The 12,586-nt window shown below is 50.3% G+C and overlaps 1 protein-coding gene across 1 annotated transcript in view; it reads left to right on the plus strand.

Moving 5' to 3' along the window:
- LOC120381415 overlaps positions 1-12,586 on the plus strand; it is a 450,632-nt gene that overhangs the window by 225,303 nt on the left and 212,743 nt on the right.

The following is a 12,586-nucleotide window of genomic DNA, read 5'->3' on the forward strand; positions in this document are numbered from 1 at the left end:
CAATCAAAGATTACACAATCTTATAATAACGTTACTTTCCTTCAATTCCATTTAAAACCCATTTCCACCCAGTGAACCCTTCTCTAAGCTTGTGGTTTACACCCATATAGGTGCCTTCCATTTCTGGAAGTTAATCTCTGGTTTTTCTGCCATAAGTGTTGGTCAAAGGGGTCTCACTCTATGTGGGAAGGTTTGCAACATGAGAAAAACCAATTCTATTCTATTTTCACACTTTTAATCTTTCCAAGTAGCTGGAGATGGAGATGTGATGCAAAGACATAAAACACAAGACCAAAACGAAGAGACTAAGCATAAAATCAGGACTCCACATTCATATATCCTGCAGTCTGAACGTGGAGCTTGGCAGACTCATTCCCTAATGGGTTATCATCACTTACACAGAAGGAAAGTCCTTATTGTCCAACAGTGCAGCCAGATTGGGATCCGTGAGGAAGGAATGTCCTGAGAAAAAGAGCTGATGCCTTCACTTTGCCTTGTGAAACTTTGGATTCAAATGGTAAAGGACAATTATTCTCAATCTAACCAGGGCATCTTTGGGACACTAATCAATGCCTCTGAACTAGGGAGTTGTGTTCTAAACACAGTGTTACATGGACCGTAGCTCGCCACAGCTTTTCATCTCACGGGGTGTCTGCTGTTTCTACCTGTGTTCTTGGTCTTGATGGGGGCAAATTGACATTTCTCTGGAGAAGAATCCTTTACCAAACCATCCAAAATCTCAAAAGTGCTGGTGAGGAATGGCTTCTCCAAATATGCTGTTTATTTTTTTTAATCTGCTGGAACAGGTCTAAATTAGAAACTAAATACACATATGGATGAGAATCACTATACGGTACAAGACATGGGGGGTTTTATTCAAAAAGTGTAAACTTTCTGCAGCTGTCCCATATTAAACACTCATTTCATTTTATACACATTGGAAGCATCACAAAGAGTGAGTTCAAAAACAACAAAACACTTCTATTTCCCCCACACCTGCTTTGCCAGAGACAGCACTTCTCTCTATTAGGATTAGCTAGGAGATATCTTCAGGAGTAACCACCTCTAAGGCCTGGGTAACAACTAGAGTTGCCAACCCTGCCATAGTGGCCAGGGGTTTCCCAGAATTGGCCTTAATCTCCCAGTGGCTATTAAAAGCCACCCAGGAGATTTTAGTAGGCTGCTAAAAGTCCAGTGGGCAGTGCAGCAGAGCTAAGGCGGGCTCCCTGTCTGCCCTGGCTCTACGCAATTCCTGGAAGTGGTGATGTACTCAAAGTACTATACAGGATCTTTTCAGGGGGATTAAGGCAAAACGCCACATTTATTAGTAATACAGGTATCAATTAATACTCTACGATATGCATATGAGATATCTCACAGTCATGCATTCACACACACACACACACACACACACACACACAAACAAACAAACACACTCCATCTTGCTGTTGTTACCAACTAGTTGCTCCCCTTAACTGCACTGGCCAGGTGAGTTAGATGGGGGAGGGGTGGAGCCGGGCTTCTGCCGATCCGGATCGATGCTCCGATGGTGACAAGACAAGACCCGGGGTCCTTCTGCAAGACACCTCACATTTATAGCAGCTTCCCTCTTATGCAAATCTAGACCAGATTCAAAATGTGGGTCTGTGTCCGTTGGTCTGTGTCCGTTGGTCTTTGTGCTGCTTTTCTCTGGGTGTTGTCCCAGTGCTGCTCACAGAGGGTGTTTTCTAAAGCAGGTGCTGGCTTCTAACCCCTGAGGCCGTCAGTGTGTCTGCGCTTCTTTGTGGGGCCCACTTGACAAGTTGTTTTGTCCTCTGCTCTGGCTCCCATTCCCTCTGCAACTGTTGTCGCTGTCTGGAGCTGGGTGTCTTCCAAGCCTCACTCATTCACACCTCATTCAGTCAAGAGGGCAATTGATTACAGAGTGGGGGGGAAGATCTTATTCTACTTCTAGCCAAAAGGCACATGTTTCTTTTACTGTAACTATACTATCCTTAGGGGCTATAGCATTTGATACAAAGTTTTCTACCAATTTTCTATATAGGGATCTAATACAAAGTTGTATGAAAATAGAGAGGCACAATGCCAAGTCATATGAAATACAAAATAACATCATGCAAGATGCAATGTCATAAAGATACTTAATACAGAAAGATACTTAATACAAAATAACACAATGCAACGTCATAAAGATTTATAGAGATAGTTAATACAGAGATTTCTCTACAGCAACTGGGAAGTCCCTCTGTCTCTTAGGTGCAGGGATGGCCAGGGGGTCTCTGCACACTGCTGCCACCCAGAGCGCCCACTCTGCAGCTCCCATTGGCCAGGAACTGTGGCCAATGGGAGCTGCGGGGGCGGTGCCTGCAGGCAGGGGCAGCACGCAGAGCTGCCTGTCACCGTGCCTCAGTCACAACCGAGGATACCAAATTCAGGACATACTGCTCAGGAACAGGGCAGACACACCACAGAACTGGTGTATTTTTGTGTATTTTTTTCCTCTACGTTTTTGTCTACAAACTGCACGTGTAGACACCACATTTCATTTCATCGCTTTAATCGACCTTCAGAAGGTGTCCCACGATGCCCATCCTGACCGCTCTGGTCAGCAGTTTGAACTCCACTGCCCTGCAGCCAGGTAAACAACCATCTGCTCCTCCCTCTTAGAAGCCCCAGGAATTTTTGAACTTCCTTTGCCTGTTTGCTCAGGGTGAAGAAGTCGCATCACATCTTCCCAGGTGACTATGGTGGGTTATCGCAGCAAACGCTCTCCCGCTTGGACCACTGCGGAGCTGCTGGTTCTGCTCAGTATATGGGGAGCGGAGGCTGCGCTTCAGACGTGGGAATTGGGATACCTAGGGGCAGATTGCTCGAGGCTTGTGCGAAAAGGGCTGTGATCGGGACACGCTGCAGTGCAGAGCGAAGATAAAGGAGCAGAGGCAGGCGTACCATAAAATGAGGGAGGCAAACCATTGCTCAGGTGCTGCACCTAAGACCTGCCTGTTCTATAAGGAGCTGGATGCTATCTTCAGTGGCGAACCCACCTCCATCGCGAAGAGGCCTGTGGATACTTCAGAGGGCACAGAGGTGGCAGAAAGAGGACCTAACCTGGAGGATGAAGTTTTGGATGAAGAGGGGGAGTTAGATGAGGGTGTGCAGCTCCTGGTGGAGTCGCCTGGTGGGGCAGACAGCCAGGAACTGTTCTCCACTCCAGAGGTGTCTAGCCAGTCTCAGCGGTTGCTCTCCGGGGAGCAAGAAGCAGGAGATAAGATCCCTGGTAAGTGGCTGTGGCCTGTGTAGTGCGGAGGTGGGTTCTGGTTACAGAAATGTGGGAAGCTGGCTGTGTGTCCGTGACCTGGACATTTTCCTGTGTAGCTAATCGGTACGGTGGAACAGGGTGTTGATGCACGACGAGATCTCACAGGAATCCTCCAGAGAGAGCTCCAGGAGAGTTTCCTGGAGGTAATCGGCAATCCTCTGCCGAAGGGTTCCATGGCAGAGCAGCTTTGTTCCTTCCCTCATTGTAGGAAACTTTCCTGTCTCTCATGCACTTTTCATAGATTCATAGATTCTCTAGGACTGGCAGGGACCTCGAGAGGTCATCGAGTCCAGTCCCCTGCCCTCATGGCAGGACCAAATACTGTCTAGACCATCCCTGATAGACATTTATCTAACCTACTCTTAAATATCTCCAGAGATGGAGATTCCACAACCTCCCTAGGCAATTTATTCCAGTGTTTAACCACCCTGACAGTTGGGAACTTTTTCCTAATGTCCAACCTAAACCTCCCTTGCTGCAGTTTAAGCCCATTGCTTCTTGTTCTATCCTCAGAGGCTAAGGTGAACACGTTTTCTCCCACCTCCTTATGACACCCTCTTAGATACCTGAAAACTGCTATCACGTCCCCTCTCAGTCTTCTCTTTCCAAACTAAACAAACCCAGTTCTTCCAGCCTTCCTTCACAAGTCATGTTCTCAAGACCTTTAATCATTCTTGTTGCTCTTCTCTGGACCCTCTCCAATTTCTCCACATCTTTCTTGAAATGTGGTGCCTAGAACTGGACACAATACTCCAGCTGAGGCCTGACCAGCGCAGAGTAGAGCGGAAGAATGACTTCTCGTGTCTTGCTCACAACACACCTGTGAATGCATCCCAGAATCATGTTTGCTGTTTTTGCAACAGCATCACACTGTTGACTCATACTTAGCTTGTGGTCCACTATAATCCCTAGATCCCTTTCTGCCGTACTCCTTCCTAGACAGTCTCTTCCCATTCTGCATGTGTGAAACTGATTGTTCCTTCCTAAGTGGAGCACTTTGTATTTGTCTGTATTAAACTTCATCCTGTTTACCTCAGACCATTTCTCCAATTTGTCCAGATCATTTTGAATTATGACCCTATCCTCCAAAGCAGTTGCAATCCCTCCCAGTTTGGTATCATCTGCAGACTTAATAAGCGTACTTTCTATGCCAATATCGAAATCGTTGATGAAGATATTGAACAGAGCCGGTCCCAAAACAGACCCCTGCGGAACCCCACTTGTTCTACCTTTCCAGCAGGATTGGGAACCATTAATAACGACTCTCTGAGTACAGTTATCCAGCCAGTTATGCACCCACCTTATAGTAGCCCCATCTAAGTTGTATTTGCCTAGTTTATCGATAAGAATATCATGCAAGACCGTATCAAATGCCTTACTAAAGTCTAGATATACCATATCCACCGCTTCTCCCTTATCCACAAGACTCGATATCCTATCCAAGAAAGCTATCGGATTTGTTTGACATGATTTGTTCTTTGAGTCCCTTCAGTATTAATAGGTCAATACCATCTAGTCCTGGTGACTTATTAACGTTTAAATTAACAATTTGTTCCAAAACCACCTCTACCAGCACCTCACTCTGGGAGTTTTCCTGAGATTTGCCAGCTACAAAGAATGGCTCAGGTGTAGGAAAGTCCCTCACTTCCTCTGCAGTGAATATTGATGCAAATGATTCATTCAGCTACCCTGTGTCACAGAGCCCCCGGGCGATGCTCTGGAACTGCTCCCCACCAAGCCAGGCAGGACTCTGGGAGCCTCCTCTCCCTTGGAGCAGCCTCTCTGCAGGGCAAGAAGCTCACACGGCTTCACCTCCTGGGTCTCTCCTTGGGGCATTCAGCATCCTCTGCTCCTCCGTGCGCTTCCCACAGCGAGTCCACCCAGGAGGGGTCCTGGGGAAGCCACAGGGTCCTGCCCCCCCACTTCGCAGTCAGATGTGACTCTCAGCCAGCCAGTAACACAGAGGTTTATTCGATGACAGGAACACGGGCTAAAACAGGTCTTGCCGGTACAGACAACAGAACCCCCTTTAGTTAGGTCCATCTGGGGCCCCAGGGAGGCCACAGCCCCGTTGAGAGGGCCGAGCACTCCCCTCCATTTTCCAGCCAGCTTCCAAAAAACTGCCAAACCCCCTCCTGCCCCTCCTCTCTGGGCTGTGTCTCTTTCCCGGGCCAGGAGGTCACCTGATCTTTGTTCTCCCCCACCTCAAGCGTCCCCCCTTGATTTGCTGAGTTTATGCTCCTTTCTATTTTCCTAAGTAGCGTTTGACTTCCAATTTTTTAAGGATCCTTTTTTTGCCTTTAGCTGCCTTAGCCGTGGTGGTATTTTTTAATCCTCTTACTGGGTTTGCCCCCTTTTGGGATACACATTCATTTTGAGCCTCTATGATGAAGGGTTTTTTTAACGTTTCCATGCAGCTTGCAGGTCTTTCACTTTTCTGAGTGTTTCTTTTAATGCCCATGTAACCCGCTCTCTCAGTTTGGTGTAGTTCCCCTTTCTGAAGTTAAATGCTACCAAAGGGGGCTTCTTTGGTATCTGCCCCCTCACGAGGACGTTACGTTTAATTACATTATGGTCTCTATTGCTGAGTGGTTCAGCTGCATTCCCCTCTTGCACCCGATCCCGTGTGCCATTTCGGACTAAATCGAGACTTGCCTCTCCCCTTATAGGATCCAGGACTAGCTTATCCAGCCATTAATGGTTCCTAAAAACCACGGTTCTCTCTGCATCCCGTCCTGAGGGCACATGTACCCAGTAAATATGGGGATAGCGGAAATCCCCAATTATCATTGAATTCTCTATTTTTATAGCCTCTCTAATCTCCCTGAACATTTCACAATCACCATCCTAGTCAGATGGTCAATAGCATATTCCTACTGCTACACTCTTATTATTCAAGCGTGGAATTTCTATCAGTAGAGATTCTAGGGCAAGTTTGATTCATTCCATTGTATTTATTTTATTTGACTCTATGCTTTCTTTCCCATGTAGTGCCAACTACCCATTGCTGGCCTGAGACCTGGTCAAACCCCTGCACCCATATTAAACCAGCCTTGGGTGAAACTCAGGGCATTCACCATTAAAATGGGGAAAAAGGAACATTCTGGTGCTGATAAAGCACCCCCACCTCCGGAATGTCCCTAACGAGAGTTATAACCACCCGGGTGGTAAAGGGGAGACACCCTGGCGCTGGGAAATTTGGGCGGCTACAGAAAGAGACTCGACAAATGGTAAGAGAAGCTCTGACCGTCATTTTTATGCTGACCATCTGCACAAGTAGAGAAGGTCACAGCTAAGTTACAATTCAGGCGTGAAAGATACAATGTGAAAAAACGTGGATGGGAAGGAGGACAGTGTAGGATAACGTGATCGGTTTAGTAAATTTGAAGGTGGTAGCTAGTTTTACTGATATAACGCAAATGAAAACAGTGTTCTTTGGGAATCAACCTCGAACTGCAGTACAACAAGCTGCAAAACTTCGTACCCACTACACGATCATGACGTGTATGGGCGCTGGGAACCCGTAGAGGATGGATCCTGACTGGCCATCGGCTGAAATTTGTCTGTGGACGGGGAGTGGTGAGCCTAAGAGATTTGCTTGGTATTTGTGTTGTGTGAGTGTTTCTAATAAATAGATGTTTAGAGAACAGCTGCGTAAGGCTCTTTCACTGGGAAAAGGTTCTCTAGACCCATAGAGCCCCGTGGGTGAGGATGTCTTAAACCCCGATCCCGCGGTAGGGGAGAGGTGGGGTGTGTGGGTAAAACCACCAGCACAACCCACTCTGCCATTCCTGTATATTTTGTATTGTGATATTACCGTGTCCCATTGATTATCATCATTCCACCAAGTTCGGTAATACCTGTTTTAATCAATCTCCTCATTTAAAACCAGGCATTCAAGTACACTCCTTTGAGAATTTAGCCTTCTTGCATTTGTATACAGCAACCTATCACATTTGTCAATATTTAGTTGTCTGCCTTCATGTGATGTAATTGAATAGGACTCTTTTTATTTCACAGTTTCTCTTCTGCTACTACCTCTATTTTATGAACTTTTATCCTCTACTCTTTTCTAGGATATACAGAATCCCCACTCAGCGATCGTCCCCTAAGGGATGGCTCTGTCTGACCCATGTGTTCCTTCACACCGATTGCCGTTCCCCCAGCCTGTAGTTTAATATCCCCTTTATGAACTCTTTAATTTTACATGCCAGAAGTCTGGTTCCATTTTGATTAGGGTGAACCTCATCCTTCCTGTATAGACTCCTCCTTTCCCGAGGGGTTCCCCTAATAACCCTCAAACCCTCCTCCCTACACCATCATACAATGATGAGTCAAAGAGAGTGACTTTCACATGTGCAGCAGATGAAGATCTTTTAAAGCTAGAGGGCCTTCAGCCATCTGCTGTCACAGTAATGGGCTGGCTCCCGAGAACGTGCCGTGGCCACAAAATCTGAGCCATGTCATGCATTTGAGTCTGAGCCCTACCACTCACAACTTTCTGACATGCGTTGTGGATTTTTCTTACATTCTGCAGGAGTTTCTCTTCCAAGTCTTGCCTTCATACCAGCATTTGTCTTAAGAACATGATTTTTCAAGTGCTCTCAAATTTACATGTAGATATTGGACTGGTAGCTAAATCAGAGTTTTGGGAGCATTGCTCCATCGGCTATTGGTGTGAAAAAAAAAATCACATCCCTACCTGACATAGCTTGCTGGCAAAAGCTCTAATGTAGACACGGTTACAGTGGCAAAAAGAGTCCATTAAAAAGAAATCAAGGAAATTAAATACCTGTAAACTACATTAAAGCAGAGTTAAGGTTGCCCAGTGCGGCCTCATGCCCTTCCAGCATGTGTATAGGGGTGAAAGTAAAAACCTCTGAAAACCAGGAAATGAAGAACTAAACTAACACACCACCCCTGCAATGCAACCTTAATTCTGCCCCTAACCCTGGAGCTGGCAAATGTCATGCGGAATAGATCAGTAAAGGTGGTGCAAAGGTTAACCAACTACCCAGGGAATTAGCAAATTTTCCATCTCCTGAAGTCTTTCAAGCAGGACTGGATGCCCTTCTGGAAGATGTTTTCAGCCAAACACGAAGTACTCAGCTCACTACAATGGTAACTAGATGAAACGATATGACCTGTATCATAGAAGAGATCAGACCAGATGACCTAATAGGATCTCCTGACCTTAAAATGTATTGGTTAATAATCAATAGGAGGAAGAGAACGTGCCATTGTTTGTGTCGTAGGGATTTGAATACCAGCATTTATCGGCACACACTCCAGCTATGTGCACCGTGTCAGCTGTAGCTTTAAATGCCCGGTGGAGGGAATTGTTGGAGCAGCTGAGTGGAGCTGGGACTGTGAGTGAAACTGGAAGGAGCAGGTATTCCTCATTTCAGTGCTGAGTGGTGTAGGTTGTGTCAAAGGTGCACAAGGGTGTGTTCTTGCCCCAAGAACTGTCAGCAGGCTGGTGCCGTACACGCTAGGGGTCCCCAGGACTCAGTGAGGGGTAAGTGAAGGCGACGACTCAGAAGGAATCCCCAGTGCAAGGCTAACAGGGTGGTAACCTTGTAAAAGTCCAAGATGGATTGTGTGCATCAGGCTCAGTGTTTGAGTACAGGCCAGCGGGGGGTAGCTTCTGTTCCCTGCACTGGACCTAACCCCAAGTTTTGGCTTAGCAAAGAGAAGGTGTTCGACGACGTGCTATACCCCACTTGTGCTCTGTTCCCAAAGTGTTCCATCACGGGCCGGGTATGTTTGTCGTTGGGGTGTTGCGGTGCTGCTGAAACAGGGCAGAGTTGAGTTGCATTGTGAGATGTCAGAGTGTCCTGTGGCACCTTATAGACTAACAGACGGATGGGAGCATGAGCTTTGGTGGGTGAATACCCACTTGCATCCGATGAAGTGGGGATTCACCCACGAACGCTCATGCTCCAATACGTCTGTTAGTCTATAAGGTACCATAGGACTCTGTTCCTTTTTACAGATGCAGACTAACACCGTCGCCCCTCTAAGATTGTGAGATGTCGTGAACCTTAACGCTTCATTTCCCCTTCTAAGAACCGAGGGGACGGGACTCCTTACCCAGCGAGGTCACGTTCTCATAGTTCTCCTGCATGACATCCCTGTAGAGGGCTCTCTGAGCGGGGTCCAGCAGAGCCCCCTCTCCCCTGGTGAAATACACAGCCACCTCCTCGAAGGTCACCGGCCCCTGAAAGAGCAAGAGCCCCCCACTCTGCACCTGCTGCCCAGTGACAACCCCACCGGTCACAGGGGAGAGGGCCAATCACATGGAAGCTGTGGGAGGCACGGAGTCAGACAAGGATGCTTGTTGTCACCACTTCTCTTTCTTCTCGTCATCGATTGGATTATGAAGACATCCACTTACAAGCGTAGGAATGGAATCCAATGGTCATTGTGGACCCAGCTTGATGACCTGGACTTTGCCGACGACCTTGCACTCCTTTCGCACAGTAAACAGCAGATGCAAGAGAAGACCAACGTAGTGGCAGCCACGTCATCACAGGTTGGCCTCAACATCCACAAGGACAAGACCAAGATCCTTAGGATCAATTCCATCAGCAACGACCCAGTCACACTGAATGGAAGCTCCCTGGAAGAAGTGCAGTCCTTCACCTACCTAGGTAGCATCATCGACCAGCAGGGTGGCACAGACGCAGACATCAAAGTAAGGATTGGTAAGGCAAGAGTAGCCTTCTTACAGCTCAAGAACATCTGGAGCTCCAGAGAGCTGTCTTTGGCAATAAAGATTCGACTGTTCAACTCCAACGTGAAATCAGTCTTACTGTATGGAGCTGAAACCTGGAGGACAACCAAAACAACCACCAGGAAGATCCAGACCTTCATTAATAGCTGCCTCAGAAGGATTCTCCAGATCCGCTGGCCAGACACCATCAGTAACATCCACCTCTTGGAGAGGACCCATCAACTCCCAGCAGAGGAAGAAATTAGAAGGAGAAGGTGGGGCTGGATAGGACATACACTACGCAAGCAGCCAACCAACATCACCAGACAGGCACTGCAGTGGAACCCCCAAGGCAAGCGGAAAAGAGGCCGCCCAAGAAATACCTGGCGACGCGACCTTCAGGTTGATAGCAAAAAAATGGGCTATACCTGGAACCAGCTAGAGCGAATGGCCCAGGATAGAAGACTATGGAGATCTGTTGTTGGCGGCCCATACCCCGGTTGGGGTGACGGGCATGAATGATGAATGAATGATGTGGGAGGCAGCTGTCAGCATAGTCCCACCCCACCCCACCCCATCAGAGCAGCCAGGAGGCATCAGGGTGAGGGGAGAAAGACAGAGACCCTCACTTCTCCCAGCAGAGAGCGGGAGGGGGGCAGAGTCCTCACATTCATCTCTCCCCTACTTGCCAGAGGCTGATACAGGGGATGGAGCCCCCAGCAGGGCCCAGGAACAGGCTCCCTGGTGGGAATCCCAACACCCTCCCCACTGCCAGCAGGTGGATGGGAGGGGAAGGGGGATCTTCCCTGGACCTCACGGGTGGGTTCCCCTTCATCTCTCACAGCAGCCTGCGGCTAAGAGGTTCAGAAATGCCCCCCTCCTTTGTATTTACTGCCCTTCTCCCGTCCACAGGAGCCCACCAGCAACTCCCCGGTAATCCCTACCTCCCCCGGCTCCACTGCAGCCACTTCCCTTCCCGGGTGCCTGGAAGGATGGAATGAGCTGGAGGAAAACACGGCTCCAACGCTGCAGCCTGTTCGGGCAACAGGGACACGTCAGACCAGGAAATCATTTCCCAGCACGATTCCCGCCCCCCGGGCTCGTTCCCTGCCCACGGATGCTCTAGACCAGGGACGGGCAAACTTTGTGGCCTGAGGTTCCGAAAGCGTATAGAGGGCCGGGTAGGGAAGGCTGGGCCTCCCCATCCCCTAAACGCCCCCTCCCACTTTCCACCCCCTGACTGCCCCCTTGAAAGCCCCCGACCCATCCAACCACCCCCCCCACACACACTCCTTGTCCCCTGATCACCCCCTCCCAGGACCCCCTGCCCCTAACTGCTCCACCCGGACCCCACCCCATCCAACCCCCAGCTCCTGACTGCCCCGACCCCTATTCACACCCCTGCTGACAGGCCTCCCAGGACCCCACCCCCCGTGGCTGTGGGGGGAGGGGGAGTCTCCCCGGCCAGGAGCTCAGGGGCCTGGCAGGAGGGTCCCGTGGGCCGGAGTTTGCCCACCTTAGACTGTCCTGCCTGCCGGGGTGAAAGTAACTCACAGGATTTACCGGTAGGGCTGGAGTCCGGGGGGTGGCCTCATCCTGAAGAGGTGTGGCCTCAGCCAGAAGAGGCGGAGCCTCAAGATTTAACGGCCCTGGGGCAGCAGCTGTGGCTGGGAGTCCCGGGGCCTCTAAATCACCCAGGGGGCTCCCAGCTGCAGAGGTGGCTGGGAGCCCCCGGGGCGAACTAAAGGGCCCGAGCCTCCAGCCGCCGTGGAGCTCCACGCCCTTTAAATGCCGGCCCCAGCCCGGCCGCCGGAGCTGTGGGCAGGATTTAAAGGGTTCCTCCGGGCTCCCTGCCGCGGCCCTTGGGCCCTTTAAATCCCAGCCCCGGCCCAGGCCTGCAGCTCCGGTGGCCAGGCTGGGGCTGGGATTTAAAGAGCTTCTTCAGGCTCCCTGCCACCATGGGGGCTGGAGGAGCCCTTTAAATCCCAGCCCCAGCCTGGCCGCCGGAGCTGTGGGGTCCACGGCGGCTGAACTCTCAGGCCCCTTAGTTTGCCCCAGGGGCTCCCAGCCACCTCTGCAGCTGGGAGCCCCCTGGGTGATTTAGGGGCCCCGGGACTCCCAGCCACAGCTGCTGCCCCAGGGCCTTTAAATGTTGCGGCCTCGTCGCCTCTTCCGGCTGAGGCCCCCCCGGGCCTGGGGCTGTGGGGGTGAGTCCTGTGAGTTACTGCCCGGGACAGACACATTCACAACCAGGGGGCCACTGCGGGGCCTGCACGGAAAGAGCTGGGATGAGGGACAGAAATACCCACTGCCAGGGGTCACGTGTTACCCAGAGACGATGGGTGTCTCCTGCTCCACGGCTCCAGCCCCAGGCTGGGGCGGGTCAGATGGGGGCGGGACGCGGGGACATGAGAGTTCGCCTGAGAAGCGGGAAGGCACCGGCGGGGAGGGGCCGGGGGTGTCTCTGCGGCGGGAGGGGATGAGAGGCGGGGAGGGTCGCGGGGGTCTGTGCCGGGGAGGATGAGGGGCAGGGGTCTGTGTGGGGGAGGATG

The sequence above is a fragment of the Mauremys reevesii genome, linkage group 14, assembly GCF_016161935.1.
Source record: "Mauremys reevesii isolate NIE-2019 linkage group 14, ASM1616193v1, whole genome shotgun sequence".
In the NCBI taxonomy this organism is placed as follows: domain Eukaryota; kingdom Metazoa; phylum Chordata; order Testudines; family Geoemydidae; genus Mauremys; species Mauremys reevesii.